The 9,422-nt window shown below is 42.5% G+C and overlaps 1 protein-coding gene across 1 annotated transcript in view; it reads right to left on the reverse strand.

The window, feature by feature from the left end:
* ctnnbip1 (catenin, beta interacting protein 1) overlaps positions 1-8,942 on the reverse strand; it is a 30,068-nt gene extending 21,126 nt beyond the window's left edge. Inside the window, exon 1 of the mRNA XM_079558625.1 lies at positions 8,922-8,942. The gene's annotated coding sequence lies outside the window, so the exon portion shown is untranslated. The remainder of the gene's footprint in view (positions 1-8,921) is intronic.
* Between the last annotated feature and the right edge of the window lie 480 nt (positions 8,943-9,422).

Raw genomic sequence — 9,422 nt, forward strand, 5'->3', positions numbered from 1 at the left:
TCTCATTTGCGAGAAACGAGACAGTTCACTTTTTTCACTCACAGCAGTTGCTTTGAAAAACGTGTCTTGGCATCTGTTAAAATCAGATATTGGCAGATACTCAAACCACCTGGTATCGGTATCAGAAGCTAAAAAGCTGGATCGGTGCATCTCTGGACACGATTTCAATTTAGAAGTGACCTCTTTTTTTAAGTGAAGTCGTGTAAGGGTGCTAAAACCTCTGGAAAATTTAGGGTCAAACTTGGACATCCCACTTTTCAGTCTTTTAAAGCCTGTCACGACACTTAATGCACCAACGTATTGTTCAAAATTAGCTTTGAGTGGTTGTTCGACGCCGGCACTTTGAGACAGACCAGGTTCCAGCTAAGCCGCACTGAAATGCATTAGTTGAGCTCAAATACAGCGGCTGAAAGGGAAAGGAGAATGTGGAGCGTGTTGGAGCAGAGTGCAGCTCCGGGATGATGCTGCACCAGAGCAGGACCAGCGCGGTGTGTATAATGTATTAAAGAGCTGAGTGGTTGGAGGGGACAGCAGTGTCTCAGAGGAGGAGCGTTTGATCATATGTACAGGCTTCAGACAAGCGCGCCGCAAAAGAGAAACGCTACCAAACTTAAAAGTGACTGGGAAATGAGAGCACACAGCCAATTTTTAGCATCATCATGATTTTAAAATCGATCTTTGTTTTCTGCGTTTTTAATTATTTACTCGAAAGTTGAATGTCAGTGTAGAAAGAAAGAAATCACACAATTGCTAATATCTTCCCCCTGAAATAGCTTTACAGTTTTAAGCGTTTGAAACATCATGCAAAACATTCACTACTAAACATTTAGAGCACTATTCAGTGGGGCTGGGACAAAATATCGGATCGGACTTGGATTGCGATACTTTGTCCTGAATACCAAGTATCGTTACTTTATCAAGTATCGCAATACTTTTAATACTTGTCTTTGGAGGCATTTTCATCACACTTTAGGCAGCCTTTGTTTTCCAGTAACAATTACACAGCATTTTGCTGCTTTTTGTGTTAATGCACTTTTCAGTCTTAACACTTCAATAAATGTCAAATGGCATTTGGTTTATAAACTTTGGACACATGACTGTTTACACATTTTAAAGGGATATTTCAGGATTTTTGACATAGGGCCTCATTTCCTAGTTATCCAGAGTGTTGCTGATACCTGGAGATATTTTTTTTGTAATTCATGCAGTTCTTATGTTTGAAGAGTGTCGTGGCGCTAGGCTAATGCAAGGCTAGCGCATTTCTACGATGTCAGCTAGCCTGCATTAATAACAGTCTGGCCCTTTTTTATATTGCGATACATAGATTTTAGGCCATATCAAAAGCTGTCACGATAATTACTATATCGACTTATCGTTCAATAAATAGCAGATAAACTATATATTTTTGGGCTTTGATTTTTAACTGAAGCAAATTGAGTTACTTTATATGTCATGTTTATTGCAGCCTCCAGCTTGTGTGTGTTTTTTTAGGATATGATGATGAACTTTTAGAATAAAGGCTTACTGTCATTTTTATGCCTGAGAGTCGACAGGCATCCTGTATCGTAGAGTCAATAATATCGTTTATCGCGATACTTTCTTGTCTCAATGCATCGAACTTCAAATTCGTTATCGTGACAGGCCTAGCCATATCCTCTGGCCTGCCCTCATGGTTGCAGTATAAATGCCACGAGGTGCTCAATATGATTGTTAATCACACCATTTTCTATCACACCTCAAACATTTGCTATTGGGCCAGGTTTGTGCACAAACATATGCAGTATTTGGCCACTAAATCTTTTTTTTTTTAACACTCTCCCACATTTGTAATCCAACGTGGTCTTATTTATGCCCTGCAATATTCAGACACGACAGAAGGCAACCATTACCGTCTCCGGCTGGTAGAAAAGGCCAACATATTCCGCACTTTCGTATAAATTGGGCCAGCGCTTTCATGACGGAGGCATCTCTGATTCTCTGATGTTCACGTTTGAAGTTTGAAAACTGGCCATATTTAGTATCTGCTCAGCCTCAGCATCAGGCAGTTTTCAGGACATGCATTTTTCAGGTTCATCAACAATTGCGGGGTAAATAAATCTGATTGCAATTTTTTTTTAAAGAAATATTCCGATTTCATTTAGATCAGGAATTGACTGTGTGCTTAAAATCCTTTCTTTTGCAGTGCAGCGTCTGAGAACATGAATAATTTGAAATGTTTCACGCTCTGCAAGGAAAAGATAAAAAGAAGTCATCACACAAGTGGAAGCCGACAGCAGGTTTGCCATTATAGAATTGCGTAATGCTGGAGCAGGTTGCTACACAAACCGTCTTTCCAAGAGCATCTATAATTACAAGAGGAGGCCAGATGGTACCTCGCAAAAACACTATCCAACTTTTCACTGCCATCCTCTCAAAATAGTCTTCCCTCAATGGATGTTGCTCAAAAATCCTGCACACATGCTCAGACTGTTTACCGGCTAATGAGGGCTGGCAAAATAATGGCAGTTTAAGCTCAATTAACAGGCAGTCACAAATGTATGCCTGATGTAAACACAATGTATCATCAAGCTTTAAATAATCCTGTCGTTCTGTGCATTTCATTGAAAGACACATTTCAATTTTAGCGATCATTGTTGTTTTGGTGAATCATAGGCAACAGCTGATGCATCCAGGCCTCTGACGCTGTTTTATAAAATCCCCAATCTGTTACGGCACAAATTGGGGATTTTACAGAACTGTTATATTATTATATTACCCCCGGACGTGGCATCGCAATCTTATACAATGCAGTTACCGACCACTTCATTCATGCTGCATTAAGAAAAGATACAGTAAAGTAGCAGAGATTTTTAGGCACCCAGAAAGGCTGTTCTGTGCTCTGAAACAGGGACCAACGCAGGAGGTGGGGCCCTGTTTCATAGGAGCACTGAAGGCACATGCTCCGGTTTGCCCGACCTCAAAAAACATGCTGGTCTGGTTGGCCCACAATGGCGGCAGCGACGCCTGAACGCAACATCATGACAAATAAAACACTTACTTACTTCCATAAAAGCCTAAAAGGAGCAGTATCAGCCTGATATCAAAATATCTCTATTTAGGCTCAGTTATTGGTCCCTTTAGCGTCTGCAGTCAGTAACCCAGGCCCGGATTTTATTCACAGACTTTCATCACTAGTTTCACTCCATTGATTAACTTATTACACTTTATTTACTTAATAGGGAGAAGGGACAGGTAGATTCAACATGTAACACATGTCATTTAGAGCCAAAGTGAGTTTGCAATGTCCGACTTTCATGCATTAAAGGGGACTAGATGCAAGTCGGTCATTTTTATACTCACTACTGCCACCTCAGGTCTTGCGTGTAACTGCAGCTTCTATATTAAGCTTGTGCGTGACGGCAATTCAGACCCAAATTAACTTTTCCAGTGACAGTGCAGGATTTTAGAGGCAGTTGTGGTGAATAAGTCTGAGCTCATTCTACACAATAGGACATGACTGGAACATGTAGAGGGAGGAAAATACATAATTTTAATATTTTTAAACTCCGCTTTAGTCCCTTTAATTAACAGAAGCAAAATAAAATGCAGAAGAAATATGACTGAGATAGGGCTGACCGATATGGGCAGCATTTCATATCTCAATATTCATTCCAGACATCGATACGACACAATTTTTTTATTTTAATATATATTGAATGTTCATATCTCGATATAACAATATATTTTTCTTTTGCAATATTGATATCTTGAATGTTCATATGTCGATATCGATACGATAACGATATATCTTTCAGCCCTACTCTGAGACCAGGTTTATTGAAGTCAATACTCCAACCAGCACATACATATTAACATAAACAACATGTGCTATAGAAGAATATTGTACAAATGCCTCATTTATGCAGGGTGCACATTGGTGGAAGTTGCATTCATTTATGATAATGCTGTTACGCAACTCTGCAATTACATGTCTCTGTGCATCTGTGTGGAGAAAATAGCACAAAAGCAGCAGAAACAATGACGCAGATGAATCTGAACTAAAAGCTCAGAACCAATTACAGCTGACACTACCATTACCTGAGATCATTTTTCTTATCTATATAGTCAGCCTCGTGGCAAGTGAGATTTTCTTTCACATGTATTGGCTCCAACCTCCAATTCAAGGCTTGTTGCAGCCAAAGAAACACTTTCTGTTCAAGTCATCTTTATGAGGGGTCTACATTTTTATTGTATTTTCTAAATTCTCTTGGACGTTGTAAACTGTGCACTGTGAACTGACAATTTATTACAAAACAAATTGCAATAAATATAATATGAACCTACCAAGCAATAACACGGTTAGAATCACAACATTGTGCCCCTCTCCCGCTCCTGTTGGTCGTTTTAGCATTGTCCTGATAAACATGCCTCTCAGCGTGGCGCGTCTTAAATGATGTGGAGGGATTCAGCGGCGCTTCAGTCAGACTCCTTTGTGGGAGCTTGTTAGGTTTGAGGTGGCCTGGCTCAGCACTGATCCCCCGAGGGACGCTCTGCCGCCTCTCACACGCGGCTCATGTCCCAGACGTAATCAAAGGATTTCTTTAATGCTGATCTCGGACTAAACCCCCGGCCCACTGCGCTATAGGGCCCCAGTCAGTGGGCAGTCTTTAAGCAGGACTGAACACGGCCACACAATATGAATAGATATTAATAAACCGTCCTGAATATTGTGACTTAATTGTGTTACTTAACCATTTCAAACTTTAAATTTTAATGCTTATTATTCAATTTGTATTTCAAAGAAGTCAAGGGGGAAAAAAACACAAATTTGGCAGATTTTGGTCGTTTTTTCAAATATGTTCTTACCTGAGCTTAGACGAGTTGATGCCTACCTGTCTGGTCTTTGTGCGTGCGCTCAGTCACGAAAAAACGACCAAAGACGTTGCTTGCATTTAGCCTCTCTCACTTCAATTCAATTTGAATTTCAAAGAAGTCAAGGGGGAAAAAAACACAAATTTGGCAGATTTTGTTCGTTTTTTCATACTGAGATATGTTCTTACCTGAGCTTAGACGAGTTGATGCGTAGCTGTCTGGTCTGAGGTCTCAGTCATATGTTGTTAGCATTTAGCTTCTCCCAGCATATTCCTATTGCTCCAAACTGGGGGGAAGTTAGAAGCGACCACGCTCTTCAATGTTTTCCCTATTTAAATACGTGAAAAGTTACACGATCCAAATCTAGTTACACAAAATTGAATGTGGATTTTCCAAGTGGATAAAAAGAGGTACTATATTCTAAGGTGTAATAATACTTTAGGAGGACTTTGACTTTACTGCGTGGACGTCAAAGTGCTCCTCAGGTGTTACTACGCCTTACAATATAGTACCCCCTTTTGTATCCACTTTGAAAATCTACATGTTTAATTCTGTGTAGCTAGACTTGGATCATGTAACTTTTCATGCAACTGTCATGTAAAATGTGGAAGAGCTTGGTCGCTTCTAACTTCACCCCAGTTTGGAGCAATAGGAATATGCTGGGAGAAGCTAAATGCTAACAACATATGACTGTGAGACCTCAGACCAGACAGCTACGCATCAACTCGTCTAAGCTCAGGTAAGAACATATCTCAGTATGGAAAAATTGTGGACAAATGGTGGACTTTTCTTCTAAGGCTTTCAAGCAAAAGATGTGTCAATCTCAGTTAGCTCATGGAAGTGATTTAGCGATACAGATATGGATATTGCATCACTTAATATGCAATAATCTGGTTATGTAATGTGCAGCTGTTAAATAAGGTAGAAACTTTGAAGGCTGTAAAGTTTATAACAAGCCTGACTGGTGTTATTGAAAGAGTTTCTTGATATTGGGGGTAAAAAAACAAAGCCAAAACAAGCCTTTTTACTTTACTGTACAAGGGATTAAGATTGTACATGTAATGGCAATGTCTGAAGGCCAGAACACTGGGTGACCAGGCCAGAGCAGTTCATGGGCTGGTGCCAGGAGTACAGTGTGCAATACGATAGGTCCCGGGTCAGGATGCAAGAGGAGGGGCTGGACAGGAGGACCACAGTTCACTGGTTTATAGTCAACCAGTAAGTCCACTATCCCCAACGGACGAGAGACAGAATCTGCTGCTCTGTACGTGATCAGATTCCTCCAGTGTGGCCAAAGCAAGACAGGAGGAATGTTTCGAAGTCAACTGCTGTTTACGAAAAGAGAAAAAAGTAGGGGGTAATTGTCATAAACCAGTGGGCCAAAGCAATGTGTGAGAAACCTAAGCTGAGGAGGACTGAGGAGCAGCCAGTCCATCTGCCAACAACCAGAGCAGCTGAGGCAAACACCATTAACAATGATGACTTATGCTGCGAGCAACTTTAGACCCAGAGTTGGTCTCATATGAGGATGTTCAGAATACAAGCAGCGACACTGATATGGTCCGGAGGAAAATGAACTTGATCAGGGGCAGCTATCTGTTCAGGAAATCAGTAAAGGGTGACGCCAAGCCTAGATTACGATTTCATCATAATCCATGTGCACTTAATATCTTTACATTGCCTTAAAGAGCTAACTTAAGTAATCTGCTGCCTCTGAAAGTTCACTTCACTTGGTTAAGTCGGCGTGCCACTCACTTGGAGGATGACCAACAGGAGGAGTGGGTGGGTAAAGCACAGGCTGCAATAAAACAGTAAGCACTGAATGACAAGAAAATATTCACAGGAATCAGATCTGGATTAGATTATTACCGTCATATTGCCCTATGACAGTTTATACTGATGATCACTGACCGACCACAGTTTCCTCTTGTGCACGAGTCACATTCCGATTGTGATGCCCACAGTGCAGACAAGTGGACAGTAGCAGCAGACCGCCTCCCTGAGGGTCTGGGGGCACACTGGGGTCCCGGAGCAGCGGGGGGTGGATCAACCTGGAAGTAGATTTACCAAATGTCTGCTGTACTGCCATCTTTGTGCCCAGACACACATGGCACTGTGCCTTCAACAAAGGCTACAGTATCTGGGGACAATGGTGATGAAGGGGATGTGATTGAGAAGTAGGTCATGTCTTGTTGTCACCACGTGAGGCATGAACTTCAGCTCTCCCCTGCTCCAAGCGTTTGGGGGGAATTCAGCCGTCTTTGGACAACATCATGCCACAACAGACAAGAAAGGCACGATTTAAAGCAGCTCTGTGTCTGGGGTAGCATTGGATACCGCTCCGTACGATGGAGAGAGATCGCACTCATTTAGACCATCAGCTATTGGTCATGAAGCTCAAACCAAACTTTAACAACAAAGCTGTATGGTGTGTATTATTAATGAGCTTTCTTTTTGATTCCAGTTCCACTCAGTCATGTCTTCCAGAAACTACCCAATATATCACAATTAAATGTGGACTCTGATCTTGGCGTATGGCTGTGCTCCCCGGGGGTCTCTCAGAGGAATTAAAACAGAGGCTGGTGCGCCCGCCTTAAGCTGCTCCCCTGGGGCTGTCACTGCCAGATTTCAAAGGCGCTGGCGTCAAAGCACAGCAGAAAATTCTGATTTGAGAAGAGTTATATATTCTTTGTGCATGAGATAACAGTGCAATTCAAATGTGCAAGACGGCAAGCATGAAACGCAAAGAAACTGAAGTATAATCAAAACATTAGCACAAGCACATGTGGAATTATTGTAATCTTATAGTAAACGTCTTGAGCACAAACACTGTCAAGCAAATAATACAAGTTAAAATCATGTTTAAGTATAATGTAATGTTTAAGTATAATAATGTATAAGTATGTATTAATAACAGGTTTGCACTATTCCTGTATTAAACTAAGCAATGGGCACCACATTCGATGCTGACAGACGAGACTGCCAAGACTGCAGCCTATTAGACGAACCATAGCCGGGTACAGACTTGCTCACAGCTGATGGGGTCCAGTCAGGCTGACAGAGCACCTGCCCCATGTGTGAAGAGCTAAAACATTCGAGGCCTGAGGTCCAAGTGTCCTCTGGACTCTTGGCTCAGGGAATAACATCGTGAGGTGGGTCTGACATGTGCTTAGACCAGAGAGGAGCTGCCAGAGAAGCACTTAGCCCTCGGCCAAACCCTGACACTCACGGGCTATGTCTGCCATCACTGCCCAGTGAGACAGGGTGCCAGCTTCACCACCTCACCCTCTGCTGTCAGCCTCTGACAGGAGCAGAGGCACAAAGTAAACCAGCACAGAGCCAAAGATAGACAAGTGTTCAATGAAATCAAGCACTTGCTGAATATACTGAACTTTAGATGAAGAGATCACACTCTGTGAAACCACACCGTTGCTATTTTATTAGGCCAACTCTACTTGAAATATGTGACGTTATAGTGATTTCCCATAATATTAGTATCCGCTCTCCCACACCTGGGTGTTTGTACCTGAGAGCTGGCTCAGGAGCCCCTGGACAGACTATGCGGGTTCTCTCAGAAAGTATCACGCGAAAGCGTTTTTCTTTAATCATTGTTAAGTACATCAGCAGTTTTCGACTTAAACACATAACCATGTCCCGCAAAGCCAGCAGAGATAGTCCAGTGTCCAGAGAAAGGTGTTAAATTGTGAGAGGCAGTGAACTGCAGGCTGCTGCTACTAGCTGCTGCAACCGTGACTCGAAAATACGATCAGAGACAAATCAGCCGTGGAAAATCGTGGCACAGACCGTCCACAGAGTGACCTATATTTCGCCCGTGTTTCCCCAAACACACTCAGTTCTTTTAGGCATTAAAAGCTGTGGTTCCACCGGCAGAGCTGCCGCTGCTAACAGCAGAGCTAGCTGCTAGCTCCGAGACAAAGCCTGAATGAAGTTGCTCAGTGAGAGGCGTCCAGGTGCCGCTGCTCCAGAAGTGCACACGCGAGGATTCACACTTACATTTACAACATATGACAAAGTGCTCACATGTTCTACAGTCAAACACGCAGACTTACCCCTCCTGGTCCAGCTTTTCTGTCTTGTGTGCGTGTTTGAATGGTGTGTTGTTGAAGGAGGGCGTCCTGTTCCGGGGTCACATCCCTCCAGCGGCAGCGCTACAGCGGACTGAGCTGAGAGGGGCAGCGGAGAGCTGAGTGCGCTGCGCAGAGCGGCCGCTGGGGGCGCCACACACCAACACACTCTCACTCAGACACCAGACCCCTGTGCAAAAGAACCAGACCCCTACAGGGCAAACTCTCACAGGGCAGGCTCTCTTCAATTTATACACGCAAAACAAACGATAAGAACAACCTCGAGTTCTTCTCAACACATTGCTACTTTGAGAACAATTGGGCTGTTTGAGTATGCACTGCTGATCCTAATCGCGAGCTCCTATCTGTAGTATAACAACTTTACAGCATAGCTCCATAATATAATAAATGATGAAATTATATGTTGACCCCTCTTGTACAAATGTGAATATGTAAAAATATGTAATGGATGAAATAAGAATTAAA

The sequence above is a fragment of the Gobius niger genome (assembly GCF_951799975.1).
Source record: "Gobius niger genome assembly, chromosome: 6".
Classification (NCBI taxonomy): domain Eukaryota; kingdom Metazoa; phylum Chordata; class Actinopteri; order Gobiiformes; family Gobiidae; genus Gobius; species Gobius niger.